This window comes from Phyllobates terribilis, unplaced genomic scaffold (assembly GCF_046119375.1).
Source record: "Phyllobates terribilis strain yellow unplaced genomic scaffold, ASM4611937v1 Scaffold_75__1_contigs__length_6962009, whole genome shotgun sequence".
NCBI lineage: Eukaryota > Metazoa > Chordata > Amphibia > Anura > Dendrobatidae > Phyllobates > Phyllobates terribilis.
Genome location: NW_027362835.1, coordinates 5693974 through 5719588, shown reverse-complemented (window position 1 = coordinate 5719588; position 25615 = coordinate 5693974).

Sequence of the window (25615 nt, the reverse complement as noted above, 5' to 3'; positions counted from 1 at the left end):
CCAGTATGACATCATTGTTGCCATGACAACCATTATGACATCACCGTTGCCATGACGACCATTATGACGTTGCCATGACGTCCATTATGACATAATTGTTGCCATGACGACCATTATGACATCACCGTTGCCATGACGACCATTATGACGTCGCCATGACGACCATTACGACATCACCATTGCCATGACAACCAATATGACATCACCGTTGCCATGACGACCATTATGACATTGCCATGACGTCCATTATGACATCATTGTTGCCATGACGACCATTATGACATCACCGTTGCCATGACGACCATTATGACGTCGCCATGACGAACATTATGACATCACCATTGCCATGACGACCAATATGACATCACCGTTGCCATGACGACCATTATGACGTCGCCATGACGACCATTATGGCATCATTGTTGCCATGACGACCATTATGACATCACCGTTGCCATGACGTCCATTATGACATCACCGTTGCCATGACGACCATTATAACATCACCGTTGCCATGACGACCATTATGACATCACCGTTGCCATGACGACCATTATGGCATCATTGTTGCCATGACGACCATTATGACATCACCGTTGACATGACGACCATTATGACATCACCGTTGACATGACGACCATTATGACATCGCCGTTGCCATGACGACCATTATGACATCGCCGTTGCCATGACGACCATTATGACGTCGCCGTTGCCATGACGACCATTATGACGTCGCCGTTGCCATGACGACCATTATGACGTCGCCGTTGCCATGACGACCATTATGACGTCGCCGTTGCCATGACGACCATTATGGCGTCGCCGTTGCCATGACGACCATTATGGCGTCGCCGTTGCCATGACGACCATTATGGCGTCGCCATGAAGACCATTATGACATCACCGTTGCCATGACGACCATTATGACATCACCGTTGCCATGACGACCATTATGACATCACCGTTGCCATGACGACCATTATGACATCACCGTTGCCATGACGACCATTATGACATCACCGTTGCCATGACGACCATTATGACATCACCGTTGCTATGACGACCATTATGACATCATTGTTGCCATGACGACCATTATGACATCACCGTTGCCATGACGACCATTATGACGTTGCCATGACGTCCATTATGACATCATTGTTGCCATGACGACCATTATGACATCACCGTTGCCATGACGACCATTATGACGTCGCCATGACGACCATTATGACATCACCATTGCCATGATGACCAATATGACATCACCGTTGCCATGACGACCATTATGACGTCGCCATGACGACCATTATGACGTCGCCATGACGACCATTATGACGTCGCCATGACGACCATTATGACATCACCATTGCCATGACGACCAATATGACATCACCGTTGCCATGACGACCATTATGACATCACCGTTGCCACGACATCCATTATGACATCACCGTTGCCACGACATCCATTATGACATCACCGTTGCCACGACGACCAATATGACATCACCGTTGCCATGACGACCAATATGACATCACCGTTGCCATGATGACCAATATGACATCACCGTTGCCATGACGATCAATATGACGTCGCCGTTGCCATGACGACCATTATGACGTTGCCATGACGACCATTATGACATCACCGTTGCCATGACGACCATTATGACATCACTGTTGCCACGACGACCATTATGACATCACCGTTGCCATGACGACCATTATGACATCACCGTTGCCATGACGACCAATATGACATCACCGTTGCCATGACGACCATTATGACGTCGCCATGACGACCATTATGACATCACCATTGCCATGACGACCAATATGACATCACCGTTGCCATGACATCACCGTTGCCATGACGACCATTATGACATCACCGTTGCCATGACGACCATTATGACATCACCGTTGCCATGACGACCATTATGACGTTGCCATGACATCCATTATGGCATCATTGTTGCCATGACGACCATTATGACATCACCATTGCCATGACGACCATTATGACATCGCCATGACGACCATTATGACATCATTGTTGCCATGACGACCAATATGACATCACCGTTGCCATGACGACCATTATGACATCACCGTTGCCATGACGACCATTATGACATCACCGTTGCCATGACGACCATTATGACATCACCGTTGACATGACGACCATTATGAAGTTGCCATGACGACCATTATGACATCACCATTGCCATGACGACCATTATGACGTCGCCATGATGACCATTATGACGTCGCCATGATGACCATTATGACGTCGCCATGATGACCATTATGACATCATCGTTGCCATGACGACCATAATGGCATCACCGTTGCCATGACGACCATAATGGCATCACCGTTGCCATGACGACCATCATTGTTGCCATGACGACCATTATGACATCACCGTTGCCATGACGACCAATATGACGTCGCCATGACGACCATTATGGCATCATTGTCGCCATGACGACCATTATGGCATCATTGTTGCCATGACGACCATTATGACATCATTGTTGCCATGACGACCATTATGACATCATTGTTGCCATGACGACCATTATGACATCATTGTTGCCATGACGACCATTATGACATCACCGTTGCCATGACGACCATTATGACATCACCGTTGCCATGACGACCATTATGACATCACCGTTGCCATGACGACCATTATGACATCACCGTTGCCATGACGACCATTATGACGTCGCCATGACGACCATTATGACGTCGCCATGACGACCATTATGACGTCGCCATGACGACCATTATGACATCACCGTCGCCATGACGACCATTATGACTTCGCCATGACGACCATTATGACATCACCGTCGCCATGACGACCATTATGACTTCGCCATGACGACCATTATGACATCACCGTTGCCATGACGACCATTATGACACCACCGTTGCCATGACGACCATTATGACACCACCGTTGTCATGACGACCATTATGACACCACCGTTGCCATGACGACCATTATGACACCACCGTTGCCATGACGACCATTATGACACCACCGTTGCCATGACGACCATTATGACACCACCGTTGCCATGACGACCATTATGACACCACCGTTGCCATGACGACCATTATGACATCATCGTTGCCATGACGACCATTATGACGTCGCCATGACGACCATTATGGCATCATTGTTGCCATGTCGACCATTATGACATCACCGTTGCCATGACAACCATTATGACATCATTGTTGCCATGACGACCATTATGACATCACCGTTGCCATGACGACCATTTTGACGTTGCCATGACGTCCATTATGACATCATTGTTGCCATGACGACCATTATGACATCACCGTTGCCATGACGACCATTATGACGACGCCATGACGACCATTATGACATCACCATTGCCATGACGACCAATATGACATCACCGTTGCCATGACGACCATTATGACGTCGCCATGACGACCATTATGGCATCATTGTTGCCATGACGACCATTATGACATCACCGTTGCCATGACGTCCATTATGACATAACCGTTGCCATGACGACCATTATGACATCACCGTTGCCATGACGACCATTATGGCATCATTGTTGCCATGACGACCATTATGACATCACCGTTGCCATGATGACCATTATGACATCACCGTTGCCATGACGACCATTATGACGTCGCCGTTGCCATGACGACCATTATGACGTCGCCGTTGCCATGACGACCATTTTGACGTCGCCGTTGCCATGACGACCATTATGACATCATTGTTGCCATGACGACCATTATGACATCACCGTTGCCATGACGTCCATTATGACGTTGCCATGACGTCCATTATGACATCATTGTTGCCATGATGACCATTATGACATCACCGTTGCCATGACGACCATTATGACGTCGCCATGACGACCATTATGACATCACCATTGCCATGATGACCAATATTACATCACCGTTGCCATGACGACCATTATGACGTCGCCATGACGACCATTATGACATCACCATTGCCATGACGACCAATATGACATCACCGTTGCCATGACGACCATTATGACGTCGCCATGACGTCCATTATGACATCACCATTGCCATGACGTCCATTATGACATCATTGTTGCCATGACGACCAATATGACATCACCGTTGCCATGACGACCAATATGACATCACCGTTGCCATGACGACCAATATGACGTCGCCGTTGCCATGACGACCAATATGACGTCGCCGTTGCCATGTCGACCAATATGACGTCGCCGTTGCCATGACGACCAATATGACGTCGCCGTTGCCATGACGACCAATATGACGTCGCCGTTGCCATGACGACCAATATGACGTCGCCGTTGCCATGACGACCAATATTACATCGCCGTTGCCATGACGACCATTATGGCATCATTGTTGCCATGACGACCATTATGACATCACCGTTGCCATGACGTCCATTATGACATCACCGTTGCCATGACGTCCATTATGACATCACCGTTGCCATGACGTCCATTATGACATCACCGTTGCCATGACGACCAATATGACATCACCGTTGCCATGACGACCAATATGACATCACCGTTGCCATGACGTCCATTATGACATCATTGTTGCCATGACGACCATTATGGCATCATTGTTGCCATGACGACCATTATGACATCACCGTTGCCATGACGACCATTATGACGTTGCCATGACGTCCATTATGACATCACCATTGCCATGACGACCATTATGACGTCACCATGACGACCATTATGACATCACCGTCGCCATGACTACCATTATGACATCACCGTTGCCATGACTACCATTATGACATCACCGTTGCCATGACTACCATTATGACGTCGCCATGACTACCATTATGACATCACCGTTGCCATGACTACCATTATGACGTTACCATGACGTCCATTATGACATCACCGTTGCCATGACTACCATTATGACGTTACAATGACGTCCATTATGACATCACCGTTGCCATGACGACCATTATGGCATCACCGTTGCCATGACGACCATTATGGCATCATCGTTGCCATGACGACCATTATGGCATCACCGTTGCCATGACGACCATTATGGCATCACCGTTGCCATGACGACCATTATGGCATCACCGTTGCCATGACGACCATTATGGCATCACCGTTGCCATGACGACCATTATGGCATCACCGTTGACATGACGACCATTATGGCATCACCGTTGCCATGACAACCAGTATGACATCATTGTTGCCATGACAACCATTATGACATCACCGTTGCCATGACGACCATTATGACGTTGCCATGACGTCCATTATGACATAATTGTTGCCATGACGACCATTATGACATCACCGTTGCCATGACGACCATTATGACGTCGCCATGACGACCATTACGACATCACCATTGCCATGACAACCAATATGACATCACCGTTGCCATGACGACCATTATGACATTGCCATGACGTCCATTATGACATCATTGTTGCCATGACGACCATTATGACATCACCGTTGCCATGACGACCATTATGACGACGCCATGACGAACATTATGACATCACCATTGCCATGACGACCAATATGACATCACCGTTGCCATGACGACCATTATGACGTCGCCATGACGACCATTATGGCATCATTGTTGCCATGACGACCATTATGACATCACCGTTGCCATGACGTCCATTATGACATCACCGTTGCCATGACGACCATTATAACATCACCGTTGCCATGACGACCATTATGACATCACCGTTGCCATGACGACCATTATGGCATCATTGTTGCCATGACGACCATTATGACATCACCGTTGACATGACGACCATTATGACATCACCGTTGACATGACGACCATTATGACATCGCCGTTGCCATGACGACCATTATGACATCGCCGTTGCCATGACGACCATTATGACGTCGCCGTTGCCATGACGACCATTATGACGTCGCCGTTGCCATGACGACCATTATGACGTCGCCGTTGCCATGACGACCATTATGACGTCGCCGTTGCCATGACGACCATTATGGCGTCGCCGTTGCCATGACAACCATTATGGCGTCGCCATTGCCATGACGACCATTATGGCGTCGCCATGAAGACCATTATGACATCACCGTTGCCATGACGACCATTATGACATCACCGTTGCCATGACGACCATTATGACATCACCGTTGCCATGACGACCATTATGACATCACCGTTGCTATGACGACCATTATGACATCATTGTTGCCATGACGACCATTATGACATCACCGTTGCCATGACGACCATTATGACGTTGCCATGACGTCCATTATGACATCATTGTTGCCATGACGACCATTATGACATCACCGTTGCCATGACGACCATTATGACGTCGCCATGACGACCATTATGACATCACCATTGCCATGATGACCAATATGACATCATCGTTGCCATGACGACCATTATGACGTCGCCATGACGACCATTATGACGTCGCCATGACGACCATTATGACGTCGCCATGACGACCATTATGACATCACCATTGCCATGACGACCAATATGACATCACCGTTGCCATGACGACCATTATGACATCACCGTTGCCACGACATCCATTATGACATCACCGTTGCCACGACGACCAATATGACATCACCGTTGCCATGACGACCAATATGACATCACCGTTGCCATGATGACCAATATGACATCACCGTTGCCATGACGACCAATATGACGTCGCCGTTGCCATGACGACCATTATGACGTTGCCATGACGACCATTATGACATCACCGTTGCCATGACGACCATTATGACATCACTGTTGCCACGACGACCATTATGACATCACCGTTGCCATGACGACCATTATGACATCACCGTTGCCATGACGACCAATATGACATCACCGTTGCCATGACGACCATTATGACGTCGCCATGACGACCATTATGACATCACCATTGCCATGACGACCAATATGACATCACCGTTGCCATGACATCACCGTTGCCATGACGACCATTATGACATCACCGTTGCCATGACGACCATTATGACATCACCGTTGCCATGACGACCATTATGACGTTGCCATGACATCCATTATGGCATCATTGTTGCCATGACGACCATTATGACATCACCATTGCCATGACGACCATTATGACGTCGCTATGACGACCATTATGACATCATTGTTGCCATGACGACCAATATGACATCACCGTTGCCATGACGACCATTATGACATCACCGTTGCCATGACGACCATTATGACATCACCGTTGCCATGACGACCATTATGACATCACCGTTGCCATGACGACCATTATGACGTCGCCATGACGACCATTATGACATCACCATTGCCATGATGACCAATATGACATCACCGTTGCCATGACGACCATTATGACGTCGCCATGACGACCATTATGACATCACCATTGCCATGACGACCAATATGACATCACCGTTGCCATGACGACCATTATGACGTCGCCATGACGTCCATTATGACATCACCATTGCCATGACGTCCATTATGACATCATTGTTGCCATGACGACCAATATGACATCACCGTTGCCATGACGACCAATATGACATCACCGTTGCCATGACGACCAATATGACGTCGCCGTTGCCATGACGACCAATATGACGTCGCCGTTGCCATGACGACCAATATGACGTCGCCGTTGCCATGACGACCAATATGACGTCGCCGTTGCCATGACGACCAATATGACGTCGCCGTTGCCATGACGACCAATATGACGTCGCCGTTGCCATGACGACCAATATTACATCGCCGTTGCCATGACGACCATTATGGCATCATTGTTGCCATGACGACCATTATGACATCACCGTTGCCATGACGTCCATTATGACATCACCGTTGCCATGACGTCCATTATGACATCACCGTTGCCATGACGTCCATTATGACATCACCGTTGCCATGACGACCAATATGACATCACCGTTGCCATGACGACCAATATGACATCACCGTTGCCATGACGTCCATTATGACATCATTGTTGCCATGACGACCATTATGGCATCATTGTTGCCATGACGACCATTATGACATCACCGTTGCCATGACGACCATTATGACGTTGCCATGACGTCCATTATGACATCACCATTGCCATGACGACCATTATGACGTCACCATGACGACCATTATGACATCACCGTCGCCATGACTACCATTATGACATCACCGTTGCCATGACTACCATTATGACATCACCGTTGCCATGACTACCATTATGACGTCGCCATGACTACCATTATGACATCACCGTTGCCATGACTACCATTATGACGTTACCATGACGTCCATTATGACATCACCGTTGCCATGACTACCATTATGACGTTACCATGACGTCCATTATGACATCACCGTTGCCATGACGACCATTATGGCATCACCGTTGCCATGACGACCATTATGGCATCACCGTTGCCATGACGACCATTATGGCATCACCGTTGCCATGACGACCATTATGGCATCACCGTTGCCATGACGACCATTATGGCATCATCGTTGCCATGACGACCATTATGACATCATTGTTGCCATGACGACCAATATGACATCACCGTTGCCATGACGACCATTATGACATCACCGTTGCCATGACGACCATTATGACATCACCGTTGCCATGACGACCATTATGACATCACCGTTGACATGACGACCATTATGAAGTTGCCATGACGACCATTATGACATCACCATTGCCATGACGACCATTATGACGTCGCCATGATGACCATTATGACGTCGCCATGATGACCATTATGACGTCGCCATGATGACCATTATGACATCATCGTTGCCATGACGACCATAATGGCATCACCGTTGCCATGACGACCATAATGGCATCACCGTTGCCATGACGACCATCATTGTTGCCATGACGACCATTATGACATCACCGTTGCCATGACGACCAATATGACGTCGCCATGACGACCATTATGGCATCATTGTCGCCATGACGACCATTATGGCATCATTGTTGCCATGACGACCATTATGACATCATTGTTGCCATGACGACCATTATGACATCATTGTTGCCATGACGACCATTATGACATCATTGTTGCCATGACGACCATTATGACATCACCGTTGCCATGACGACCATTATGACATCACCGTTGCCATGACGACCATTATGACATCACCGTTGCCATGACGACCATTATGACATCACCGTTGCCATGACGACCATTATGACGTCGCCATGACGACCATTATGACGTCGCCATGACGACCATTATGACGTCGCCATGACGACCATTATGACATCACCGTCGCCATGACGACCATTATGACTTCGCCATGACGACCATTATGACATCACCGTCGCCATGACGACCATTATGACTTCGCCATGACGACCATTATGACATCACCGTTGCCATGACGACCATTATGACACCACCGTTGCCATGACGACCATTATGACACCACCGTTGTCATGACGACCATTATGACACCACCGTTGCCATGACGACCATTATGACACCACCGTTGCCATGACGACCATTATGACACCACCGTTGCCATGACGACCATTATGACACCACCGTTGCCATGACGACCATTATGACACCACCGTTGCCATGACGACCATTATGACACCACCGTTGCCATGACGACCATTATGACATCATCGTTGCCATGACGACCATTATGACGTCGCCATGACGACCATTATGGCATCATTGTTGCCATGTCGACCATTATGACATCACCGTTGCCATGACAACCATTATGACATCATTGTTGCCATGACGACCATTATGACATCACCGTTGCCATGACGACCATTTTGACGTTGCCATGACGTCCATTATGACATCATTGTTGCCATGACGACCATTATGACATCACCGTTGCCATGACGACCATTATGACGACGCCATGACGACCATTATGACATCACCATTGCCATGACGACCAATATGACATCACCGTTGCCATGACGACCATTATGACGTCGCCATGACGCCCATTATGGCATCATTGTTGCCATGACGACCATTATGACATCACCGTTGCCATGACGTCCATTATGACATAACCGTTGCCATGACGACCATTATGACATCACCGTTGCCATGACGACCATTATGGCATCATTGTTGCCATGACGACCATTATGACATCACCGTTGCCATGATGACCATTATGACATCACCGTTGCCATGACGACCATTATGACGTCGCCGTTGCCATGACGACCATTATGACGTCGCCGTTGCCATGACGACCATTTTGACGTCGCCGTTGCCATGACGACCATTATGACATCATTGTTGCCATGACGACCATTATGACATCACCGTTGCCATGACGTCCATTATGACGTTGCCATGACGTCCATTATGACATCATTGTTGCCATGATGACCATTATGACATCACCGTTGCCATGACGACCATTATGACGTCGCCATGACGACCATTATGACATCACCATTGCCATGATGACCAATATGACATCACCGTTGCCATGACGACCATTATGACGTCGCCATGACGACCATTATGACATCACCATTGCCATGACGACCAATATGACATCACCGTTGCCATGACGACCATTATGACGTCGCCATGACGTCCATTATGACATCACCATTGCCATGACGTCCATTATGACATCATTGTTGCCATGACGACCAATATGACATCACCGTTGCCATGACGACCAATATGACATCACCGTTGCCATGACGACCAATATGACGTCGCCGTTGCCATGACGACCAATATGACGTCGCCGTTGCCATGACGACCAATATGACGTCGCCGTTGCCATGACGACCAATATGACGTCGCCGTTGCCATGACGACCAATATGACGTCGCCGTTGCCATGACGACCAATATGACGTCGCCGTTGCCATGACGACCAATATTACATCGCCGTTGCCATGACGACCATTATGGCATCATTGTTGCCATGACGACCATTATGACATCACCGTTGCCATGACGTCCATTATGACATCACCGTTGCCATGACGTCCATTATGACATCACCGTTGCCATGACGTCCATTATGACATCACCGTTGCCATGACGACCAATATGACATCACCGTTGCCATGACGACCAATATGACATCACCGTTGCCATGACGTCCATTATGACATCATTGTTGCCATGACGACCATTATGGCATCATTGTTGCCATGACGACCATTATGACATCACCGTTGCCATGACGACCATTATGACGTTGCCATGACGTCCATTATGACATCACCATTGCCATGACGACCATTATGACGTCACCATGACGACCATTATGACATCACCGTCGCCATGACTACCATTATGACATCACCGTTGCCATGACTACCATTATGACATCACCGTTGCCATGACTACCATTATGACGTCGCCATGACTACCATTATGACATCACCGTTGCCATGACTACCATTATGACGTTACCATGACGTCCATTATGACATCACCGTTGCCATGACTACCATTATGACGTTACCATGACGTCCATTATGACATCACCGTTGCCATGACGACCATTATGGCATCACCGTTGCCATGACGACCATTATGGCATCATCGTTGCCATGACGACCATTATGGCATCACCGTTGCCATGACGACCATTATGGCATCACCGTTGCCATGACGACCATTATGGCATCACCGTTGCCATGACGACCATTATGGCATCACCGTTGCCATGACGACCATTATGGCATCACCGTTGCCATGACGACCATTATGACGTCGCCATGACGACCATTACGACATCACCATTGCCATGACAACCAATATGACATCACCGTTGCCATGACGACCATTATGACATTGCCATGACGTCCATTATGACATCATTGTTGCCATGACGACCATTATGACATCACCGTTGCCATGACGACCATTATGACGTCGCCATGACGAACATTATGACATCACCATTGCCATGACGACCAATATGACATCACCGTTGCCATGACGACCATTATGACGTCGCCATGACGACCATTATGGCATCATTGTTGCCATGACGACCATTATGACATCACCGTTGCCATGACGTCCATTATGACATCACCGTTGCCATGACGACCATTATAACATCACCGTTGCCATGACGACCATTATGACATCACCGTTGCCATGACGACCATTATGGCATCATTGTTGCCATGACGACCATTATGACATCACCGTTGACATGACGACCATTATGACATCACCGTTGACATGACGACCATTATGACATCGCCGTTGCCATGACGACCATTATGACATCGCCGTTGCCATGACGACCATTATGACGTCGCCGTTGCCATGACGACCATTATGACGTCGCCGTTGCCATGACGACCATTATGACGTCGCCGTTGCCATGACGACCATTATGACGTCGCCGTTGCCATGACGACCATTATGGCGTCGCCGTTGCCATGACGACCATTATGGCGTCGCCGTTGCCATGACGACCATTATGGCGTCGCCATGAAGACCATTATGACATCACCGTTGCCATGACGACCATTATGACATCACCGTTGCCATGACGACCATTATGACATCACCGTTGCCATGACGACCATTATGACATCACCGTTGCTATGACGACCATTATGACATCATTGTTGCCATGACGACCATTATGACATCACCGTTGCCATGACGACCATTATGACGTTGCCATGACGTCCATTATGACATCATTGTTGCCATGACGACCATTATGACATCACCGTTGCCATGACGACCATTATGACGTCGCCATGACGACCATTATGACATCACCATTGCCATGATGACCAATATGACATCATCGTTGCCATGACGACCATTATGACGTCGCCATGACGACCATTATGACGTCGCCATGACGACCATTATGACGTCGCCATGACGACCATTATGACATCACCATTGCCATGACGACCAATATGACATCACCGTTGCCATGACGACCATTATGACATCACCGTTGCCACGACATCCATTATGACATCACCGTTGCCACGACGACCAATATGACATCACCGTTGCCATGACGACCAATATGACATCACCGTTGCCATGATGACCAATATGACATCACCGTTGCCATGACGACCAATATGACGTCGCCGTTGCCATGACGACCATTATGACGTTGCCATGACGACCATTATGACATCACCGTTGCCATGACGACCATTATGACATCACTGTTGCCACGACGACCATTATGACATCACCGTTGCCATGACGACCATTATGACATCACCGTTGCCATGACGACCAATATGACATCACCGTTGCCATGACGACCATTATGACGTCGCCATGACGACCATTATGACATCACCATTGCCATGACGACCAATATGACATCACCGTTGCCATGACATCACCGTTGCCATGACGACCATTATGACATCACCGTTGCCATGACGACCATTATGACATCACCGTTGCCATGACGACCATTATGACGTTGCCATGACATCCATTATGGCATCATTGTTGCCATGACGACCATTATGACATCACCATTGCCATGACGACCATTATGACGTCGCTATGACGACCATTATGACATCATTGTTGCCATGACGACCAATATGACATCACCGTTGCCATGACGACCATTATGACATCACCGTTGCCATGACGACCATTATGACATCACCGTTGCCATGACGACCATTATGACATCACCGTTGCCATGACGACCATTATGACGTCGCCATGACGACCATTATGACATCACCATTGCCATGATGACCAATATGACATCACCGTTGCCATGACGACCATTATGACGTCGCCATGACGACCATTATGACATCACCATTGCCATGACGACCAATATGACATCACCGTTGCCATGACGACCATTATGACGTCGCCATGACGTCCATTATGACATCACCATTGCCATGACGTCCATTATGACATCATTGTTGCCATGACGACCAATATGACATCACCGTTGCCATGACGACCAATATGACATCACCGTTGCCATGACGACCAATATGACGTCGCCGTTGCCATGACGACCAATATGACGTCGCCGTTGCCATGACGACCAATATGACGTCGCCGTTGCCATGACGACCAATATGACGTCGCCGTTGCCATGACGACCAATATGACGTCGCCGTTGCCATGACGACCAATATTACATCGCCGTTGCCATGACGACCATTATGGCATCATTGTTGCCATGACGACCATTATGACATCACCGTTGCCATGACGTCCATTATGACATCACCGTTGCCATGACGTCCATTATGACATCACCGTTGCCATGACGTCCATTATGACATCACCGTTGCCATGACGACCAATATGACATCACCGTTGCCATGACGACCAATATGACATCACCGTTGCCATGACGTCCATTATGACATCATTGTTGCCATGACGACCATTATGGCATCATTGTTGCCATGACGACCATTATGACATCACCGTTGCCATGACGACCATTATGACGTTGCCATGACGTCCATTATGACATCACCATTGCCATGACGACCATTATGACGTCACCATGACGACCATTATGACATCACCGTCGCCATGACTACCATTATGACATCACCGTTGCCATGACTACCATTATGACATCACCGTTGCCATGACTACCATTATGACGTCGCCATGACTACCATTATGACATCACCGTTGCCATGACTACCATTATGACGTTACCATGACGTCCATTATGACATCACCGTTGCCATGACTACCATTATGACGTTACCATGACGTCCATTATGACATCACCGTTGCCATGACGACCATTATGGCATCACCGTTGCCATGACGACCATTATGGCATCACCGTTGCCATGACGACCATTATGGCATCACCGTTGCCATGACGACCATTATGGCATCACCGTTGCCATGACGACCATTATGGCATCACCGTTGCCATGACGACCATTATGGCATCACCGTTGCCATGACGACCATTATGGCATCACCGTTGACATGACGACCATTATGGCATCACCGTTGCCATGACAACCAGTATGACATCATTGTTGCCATGACAACCATTATGACATCACCGTTGCCATGACGACCATTATGACGTTGCCATGACGTCCATTATGACATAATTGTTGCCATGACGACCATTATGACATCACCGTTGCCATGACGACCATTATGACGTCGCCATGACGACCATTACGACATCACCATTGCCATGACAACCAATATGACATCACCGTTGCCATGACGACCATTATGACATTGCCATGACGTCCATTATGACATCATTGTTGCCATGACGACCATTATGACATCACCGTTGCCATGACGACCATTATGACGTCGCCATGACGAACATTATGACATCACCATTGCCATGACGACCAATATGACATCACCGTTGCCATGACGACCATTATGACGTCGCCATGACGACCATTATGGCATCATTGTTGCCATGACGACCATTATGACATCACCGTTGCCATGACGTCCATTATGACATCACCGTTGCCATGACGACCATTATAACATCACCGTTGCCATGACGACCATTATGACATCACCGTTGCCATGACGACCATTATGGCATCATTGTTGCCATGACGACCATTATGACATCACCGTTGACATGACGACCATTATGACATCACCGTTGACATGACGACCATTATGACATCGCCGTTGCCATGACGACCATTATGACATCGCCGTTGCCATGACGACCATTATGACGTCGCCGTTGCCATGACGACCATTATGACGTCGCCGTTGCCATGACGACCATTATGACGTCGCCGTTGCCATGACGACCATTATGACGTCGCCGTTGCCATGACGACCATTATGGCGTCGCCGTTGCCATGACGACCATTATGGCGTCGCCGTTGCCATGACGACCATTATGGCGTCGCCATGAAGACCATTATGACATCACCGTTGCCATGACGACCATTATGACATCACCGTTGCCATGACGACCATTATGACATCACCGTTGCCATGACGACCATTATGACATCACCGTTGCCATGACGACCATTATGACATCACCGTTGCCATGACGACCATTATGACATCACCGTTGCTATGACGACCATTATGACATCATTGTTGCCATGACGACCATTATGACATCACCGTTGCCATGACGACCATTATGACGTTGCCATGACGTCCATTATGACATCATTGTTGCCATGACGACCATTATGACATCACCGTTGCCATGACGACCATTATGACGTCGCCATGACGACCATTATGACATCACCATTGCCATGATGACCAATATGACATCATCGTTGCCATGACGACCATTATGACGTCGCCATGACGACCATTATGACGTCGCCATGACGACCATTATGACGTCGCCATGACGACCATTATGACATCACCATTGCCATGACGACCAATATGACATCACCGTTGCCATGACGACCATTATGACATCACCGTTGCCACGACATCCATTATGACATCACCGTTGCCACGACGACCAATATGACATCACCGTTGCCATGACGACCAATATGACATCACCGTTGCCATGATGACCAATATGACATCACCGTTGCCATGACGACCAATATGACGTCGCCGTTGCCATGACGACCATTATGACGTTGCCATGACGACCATTATGACATCACCGTTGCCATGACGACCATTATGACACCACTGTTGCCACGACGACCATTATGACATCACCGTTGCCATGACGACCATTATGACATCACCGTTGCCATGACGACCAATATGACATCACCGTTGCCATGACGACCATTATGACGTCGCCATGACGACCATTATGACATCACCATTGCCATGACGACCAATATGACATCACCGTTGCCATGACATCACCGTTGCCATGACGACCATTATGACATCACCGTTGCCATGACGACCATTATGACATCACCGTTGCCATGACGACCATTATGACGTTGCCATGACATCCATTATGGCATCATTGTTGCCATGACGACCATTATGACATCACCATTGCCATGACGACCATTATGACGTCGCTATGACGACCATTATGACATCATTGTTGCCATGACGACCAATATGACATCACCGTTGCCATGACGACCATTATGACATCACCGTTGCCATGACGACCATTATGACATCACCGTTGCCATGACGACCATTATGACATCACCGTTGACATGACGACCATTATGAAGTTGCCATGACGACCATTATGACATCACCATTGCCATGACGACCATTATGACGTCGCCATGATGACCATTATGACGTCGCCATGATGACCATTATGACGTCGCCATGATGACCATTATGACATCATCGTTGCCATGACGACCATAATGGCATCACCGTTGCCATGACGACCATAATGGCATCACCGTTGCCATGACGACCATCATTGTTGCCATGACGACCATTATGACATCACCGTTGCCATGACGACCAATATGACGTCGCCATGACGACCATTATGGCATCATTGTTGCCATGACGACCATTATGACATCATTGTTGCCATGACGACCATTATGACATCATTGTTGCCATGACGACCATTATGACATCATTGTTGCCATGACGACCATTATGACATCATTGTTGCCATGACGACCATTATGACATCATTGTTGCCATGACGACCATTATGACATCATTGTTGCCATGACGACCATTATGACATCATTGTTGCCATGACGACCATTATGACATCATTGTTGCCATGACGACCATTATGACATCACCGTTGCCATGACGACCATTATGACATCACCGTTGCCATGACGACCATTATGACATCACCGTTGCCATGACGACCATTATGACATCACCGTTGCCATGACGACCATTATGACGTCGCCATGACGACCATTATGACGTCGCCATGACGACCATTATGACGTCACCGTCGCCATGACGACCATTATGACTTCGCCATGACGACCATTATGACATCACCGTCGCCATGACGACCATTATGACTTCGCCATGACGACCATTATGACATCACCGTTGCCATGACGACCATTATGACACCACCGTTGCCATGACGACCATTATGACACCACCGTTGTCATGACGACCATTATGACACCACCGTTGCCATGACGACCATTATGACACCACCGTTGCCATGACGACCATTATGACACCACCGTTGCCATGACGACCATTATGACACCACCGTTGCCATGACGACCATTATGACACCACCGTTGCCATGACGACCATTATGACACCACCGTTGCCATGACGACCATTATGACATCACCGTTGCCATGACGACCATTATGACGTCGCCATGACGACCATTATGGCATCATTGTTGCCATGTCGACCATTATGACATCACCGTTGCCATGACAACCATTATGACATCATTGTTGCCATGACGACCATTATGACATCACCGTTGCCATGACGACCATTTTGACGTTGCCATGACGTCCATTATGACATCATTGTTGCCATGACGACCATTATGACATCACCGTTGCCATGACGACCATTATGACATCACCGTTGCCATGACGACCATTATGACGACGCCATGACGACCATTATGACATCACCATTGCCATGACGACCAATATGACATCACCGTTGCCATGACGACCATTATGACGTCGCCATGACGACCATTATGGCATCATTGTTGCCATGACGACCATTATGACATCACCGTTGCCATGACGTCCATTATGACATCACCGTTGCCATGACGACCATTATGACATCACCGTTGCCATGACGACCATTATGGCATCATTGTTGCCATGACGACCATTATGACATCACCGTTGCCATGATGACCATTATGACATCACCGTTGCCATGACGACCATTATGACGTCGCCGTTGCCATGACGACCATTATGACGTCGCCGTTGCCATGACGACCATTATGACGTCGCCGTTGCCATGACGACCATTATGACATCATTGTTGCCATGACGACCATTATGACATCACCGTTGCCATGACGTCCATTATGACGTTGCCATGACGTCCATTATGACATCATTGTTGCCATGATGACCATTATGACATCACCGTTGCCATGACGACCATTATGACGTCGCCATGACGACCATTATGACATCACCATTGCCATGATGACCAATATGACATCACCGTTGCCATGACGACCATTATGACGTCGCCATGACGACCATTATGACATCACCATTGCCATGACGACCAATATGACATCACCGTTGCCATGACGACCATTATGACGTCGACATGACGTCCATTATGACATCACCATTGCCATGACGTCCATTATGACATCATTGTTGCCATGACGACCAATATGACATCACCGTTGCCATGACGACCAATATGACATCACCGTTGCCATGACGACCAATATGACGTCGCCGTTGCCATGACGACCAATATGACGTCGCCGTTGCCATGACGACCAATATGACGTCGCCGTTGCCATGACGACCAATATGACGTCGCCGTTGCCATGACGACCAATATGACGTCGCCATTGCCATGACGACCAATATGACGTCGCCGTTGCCATGACGACCAATATTACATCGCCGTTGCCATGACGACCATTATGGCATCATTGTTGCCATGACGACCATTATGACATCACCGTTGCCATGACGTCCATTATGACATCACCGTTGCCATGACGTCCATTATGACATCACCGTTGCCATGACGTCCATTATGACATCACCGTTGCCATGACGACCAATATGACATCACCGTTGCCAAGACGACCAATATGACATCACCGTTGCCATGACGTCCATTATGACATCATTGTTGCCATGACGACCATTATGGCATCATTGTTGCCATGACGACCATTATGACATCACCGTTGCCATGACGACCATTATGACGTTGCCATGACGTCCATTATGACATCACCATTGCCATGACGACCATTATGACGTCACCATGACGACCATTATGACATCACCGTCGCCATGACTACCATTATGACATCACCGTTGCCATGACTACCATTATGACATCACCGTTGCCATGACTACCATTATGACGTCGCCATGACTACCATTATGACATCACCGTTGCCATGACTACCATTATGACGTTACCATGACGTCCATTATGACATCACCGTTGCCATGACTACCATTATGACGTTACCATGACGTCCATTATGACATCACCGTTACCATGACGTCCATTATGACATCACCGTTGCCATGACTACCATTATGACGTCGCCATGACTACCATTATGACATCACCGTTGCCATGACTACCATTATGACGTTACCATGACGTCCATTATGACATCACCGTTGCCATGACTACCATTATGACGTTACCATGACGTCCATTATGACATCACCGTTACCATGACGTCCATTATGACGTTACCATGACGTCCATTATGACATCACCGTTGCCATGACGTCCATTATGACATCACCGTTGCCATGACGACCATTATGACGTCCATTATGACATCACCGTTGCCATGACGACCATTATGACGTCGCCATGACGTCCATTATGACGTCGCCATGACGATCATTATGGCATCCCCGTCGCCAAGACGACCATTATGGCATCACCGTCGCCATGACGACCATTATGGCATCACCGTCGCCATGACGACCATTATGGCATCACCGTCGCCATGACGACCATTATGGCATCACCGTCGCCATGACGTCCATTATGACGTCGCCATGACGTCCATTATGACGTCGCCATGACGTCCATTATGACGTCGCCATGACGTCCATTATGACGTCGCCATGACGACCATTATGACGTCGCCATGACGACCATGATGGCATCACCGTTGCCATGACGACCATGATGGCATCACCGTTGCCATGACGACCATGATGGAATCACCGTTGCCATGACGACCATGATGGCATCACCGTTGCCATGACGACCATGATGGCATCACCGTTGCCATGACGACCATGATGGCATCACCGTTGCCATGACGACCATGATGGCATCACCGTTGCCATGACGACCATTATGGCATCACCGTTGCCATGACGACCATTATGGCATCACCGTTGCCATGACGACCATTATGGCATCACCGTTGCCATGACGACCATTATGGCATCACCGTTGCCATGACGACCATTATGGCATCACCGTTGCCATGACGACCATTATGGCATCACCGTTGCCATGACGACCATTATGGCATCACCGTTGCCATGACGACCATTATGGCATCACCGTTGCCATGACGACCATTATGGCATCACCGTTGCCATGACGACCATTATGGCATCACCGTTGCCATGACGACCATTATGGCATCACCGTTGCCATGACGACCATTATGGCATCACCGTTGCCATGACGACCATTATGGCATCACCGTTGCCATGACGACCATTATGGCATCACCGTTGCCATGACGACCATTATGGCATCACCGTTGCCATGACGACCATTATGGCATCACCGTTGCCATGACGACCATTATGGCATCACCGTTGCCATGACAACCATTATGACATCATTGTTGCCATGACAACCATTATGACATCATCGTTGCCATGACGTCCATTATGACGTTGCCATGACGTCCATTATGACATCATTGTTGCCATGACGACCATTATGACATCACCGTTGCCATGACGACCATTATGACGTCGCCATGACGACCATTATGACATCACCATTGCCATGACAACCAATATGACATCACCGTTGCCATGACGACCATTATGACGTTGCCATGACGTCCATTATGACATCATTGTTGCCATGACGACCATTATGACATCACCGTTGCCATGACGACCATTATGACGTCGCCATGACGACCATTATGACGTCGCCATGACGACCATTATGACATCACCGTTGCCATGACGTCCATTATGACATCACCGTTGCCATGACGACCATTATGACGTCGCCGTTGCCATGTCGATCATTATGGCGTCGCCATGACGACCATTATGACATCACCGTTGCCATGACGACCATTATGACATCACCGTTGCCATGACGACCATTATGACATCACCGTTGCCATGACGACCATTATGGCATCACCGTTGCCATGACGACCATTATGGCATCACCGTTGCCATGACGACCATTATGACGTCGCCGTTGCCATGACGACCATTATGGCGTCGCCATGACGACCATTATGACATCACCGTTGCCATGACGTCCATTATGACATCACCGTTGCCATGACGACCATTATGACGTCGCCGTTGCCATGACGACCATTATGGCGTCGCCATGACGACCATTATGACATCACCGTTGCCATGACGACCATTATGACATCACCGTTGCCATGACGACCACTATGACATCACCGTTGCCATGACGACCATTATGACATCACCGTTGCCATGACGACCATTATGACATCACCGTTGCCATGACGACCATTATGACGTTGCCATGACGTCCATTATGACATCATTGTTGCCATGACGACCATTATGACATCACCGTTGCCATGACGACCATTATGACGTCGCCATGACGACCATTATGACATCACCATTGCCATGATGACCAATATGACATCACCGTTGCCATGACGACCATTATGACGTCGCCATGACGACCATTATGGCATCACCGTTGCCAAAACGACCATTATGACGTCGCCATGACGACCGTTATGGCATCATTGTTGCCATGACGACCATTATGACATCACCGTTGCCATGACGTCCATTATGACATCACCGTTGCCATGACGACCATTATAACATCACCGTTGCCATGACGACCATTATGACATCACCGTTGCCATGACGACCATTATGGCATCATTGTTGCCATGACGACCATTATGACATCACCGTTGACATGACGACCATTATGACATCACCGTTGACATGACGACCATTATGACATCGCCGTTGCCATGACGACCATTATGACATCACCGTTGCCATGACGACCATTATGACATCACCATTGCCATGACGACCAATATGACATCACCGTTGCCATGACGACCATTATGACGTCGCCATGACGACCATTATGACATCACCATTGCCATGACGACCAATATGACATCACCGTTGCCATGACGACCATTATGACATCACCGTTGCCTTGACGACCATTATGACGTTGCCATGACGTCCATTATGGCATCATTGTTGCCATGACGACCATTATGACATCACCGTTGCCATGACGACCATTATGACGTCGCCATGACGACCATTATGGCATCATTGTTGCCATGACGACCATTATGACATCACCGTTGCCATGACGACCATTATGACGTCGCCATGACGACCATTATGGCATCATCGTTGCCATGACGACCATTATGACATCATTGTTGCCTTGACGACCAATATGACATCACCGTTGCCATGACGACCATTATGACATCACCGTTGCCATGACGACCATTATGGCATCACCGTTGCCATGACGACCATTATGGCATCACCGTTGCCATGACGACCATTATGGCATCACCGTTGCCATGACGACCATTATGGCATCACCGTTGCCATGACGACCATTATGGCATCACCGTTGCCATGACGACCATTATGGCATCACCGTTGCCATGACGACCATTATGGCATCACCGTTGCCATGACGACCATTATGGCATCACCGTTGCCATGACGACCATTATGGCTTCACCGTTGCCATGACGACCATTATGGCATCACCGTTGCCATGACGACCATTATGGCATCACCGTTGCCATGACGACCATTATGGCATCACCGTTGCAATGACGACCATTATGGCATCACCGTTGCCATGATGACCATTATGGCATCACCGTTGCCATGACGACCATTATGGCATCACCGTTGCCATGACGACCATTATGGCATCACCGTTGCCATGACAACCATTATGACATCATTGTTGCCATGACAACCATTATGACATCACCGTTGCCATGACGACCATTATGACGTTGCCATGACGTCCATTATGACATAATTGTTGCCATGACGACCATTATGACATCACCGTTGCCATGACGACCATTATGACGTCGCCATGACGACCATTATGACATCACCATTGCCATGACAACCAATATGACATCACCGTTGCCATGACGACCATTATGACGTTGCCATGACGTCCATTATGACATCATTGTTGCCATGACGACCATTATGACATCACCGTTGCCATGACGACCATTATGATGTCGCCATGACGAACATTATGACATCACCATTGCCATGACGACCAATATGACATCACCGTTGCCATGACGACCATTATGACGTCGCCATGACGACCATTATGGCATCATTGTTGCCATGACGACCATTATGACATCACCGTTGCCATGACGTCCATTATGACATCACCGTTGCCATGACGACCATTATAACATCACCGTTGCCATGACGACCATTATGACATCACCGTTGCCATGACGACCATTATGGCATCATTGATGCCATGACGACCATTATGACATCACCGTTGACATGACGACCATTATGACATCACCGTTGACATGACGACCATTATGACATCGCCGTTGCCATGACGACCATTATGACATCGCCGTTGCCATGACGACCATTATGACGTCGCCGTTGCCATGACGACCATTATGACGTCGCCGTTGCCATGACGACCATTATGACGTCGCCGTTGCCATGACGACCATTAAGACGTCGCCGTTGCCATGACGACCATTATGGCGTCGCCGTTGCCATGACGACCATTATGGCGTCGCCATGAAGACCATTATGACATCACCGTTGCCATGACGACCATTATGACATCACCGTTGCCATGACGACCATTATGACATCACCGTTGCCATGACGACCATTATGACATCACCGTTGCCATGACGACCATTATGACATCACCGTTGCCATGACGACCATTATGACATCACCGTTGCTATGACGACCATTATGACATCATTGTTGCCATGATGACCATTATGACATCACCGTTGCCATGACGACCATTATGACGTTGCCATGACGTCCATTATGACATCATTGTTGCCATGACGACCATTATGACATCACCGTTGCCATGACGACCATTATGACGTCGCCATGACGACCATTATGACATCACCATTGCCATGATGACCAATATGACATCACCGTTGCCATGACGACCATTATGACGTCGCCATGACGACCATTATGACGTCGCCATGACGACCATTATGACGTCGCCATGACGACCATTATGACATCACCATTGCCATGACGACCAATATGACATCACCGTTGCCATGACAACCATTATGACATCACCGTTGCCACGACATCCATTATGACATCACCGTTGCCACGACGACCAATATGACATCACCGTTGCCATGACGACCAATATGACATCACCGTTGCCATGATGACCAATATGACATCACCGTTGCCATGACGACCAATATGACGTCGCCGTTGCCATGACGACCAATATGACGTTGCCATGACGACCATTATGACATCACCGTTGCCATGACGACCATTATGACATCACTGTTGCCATGACGACCATTATGACATCACCGTTGCCATGACGA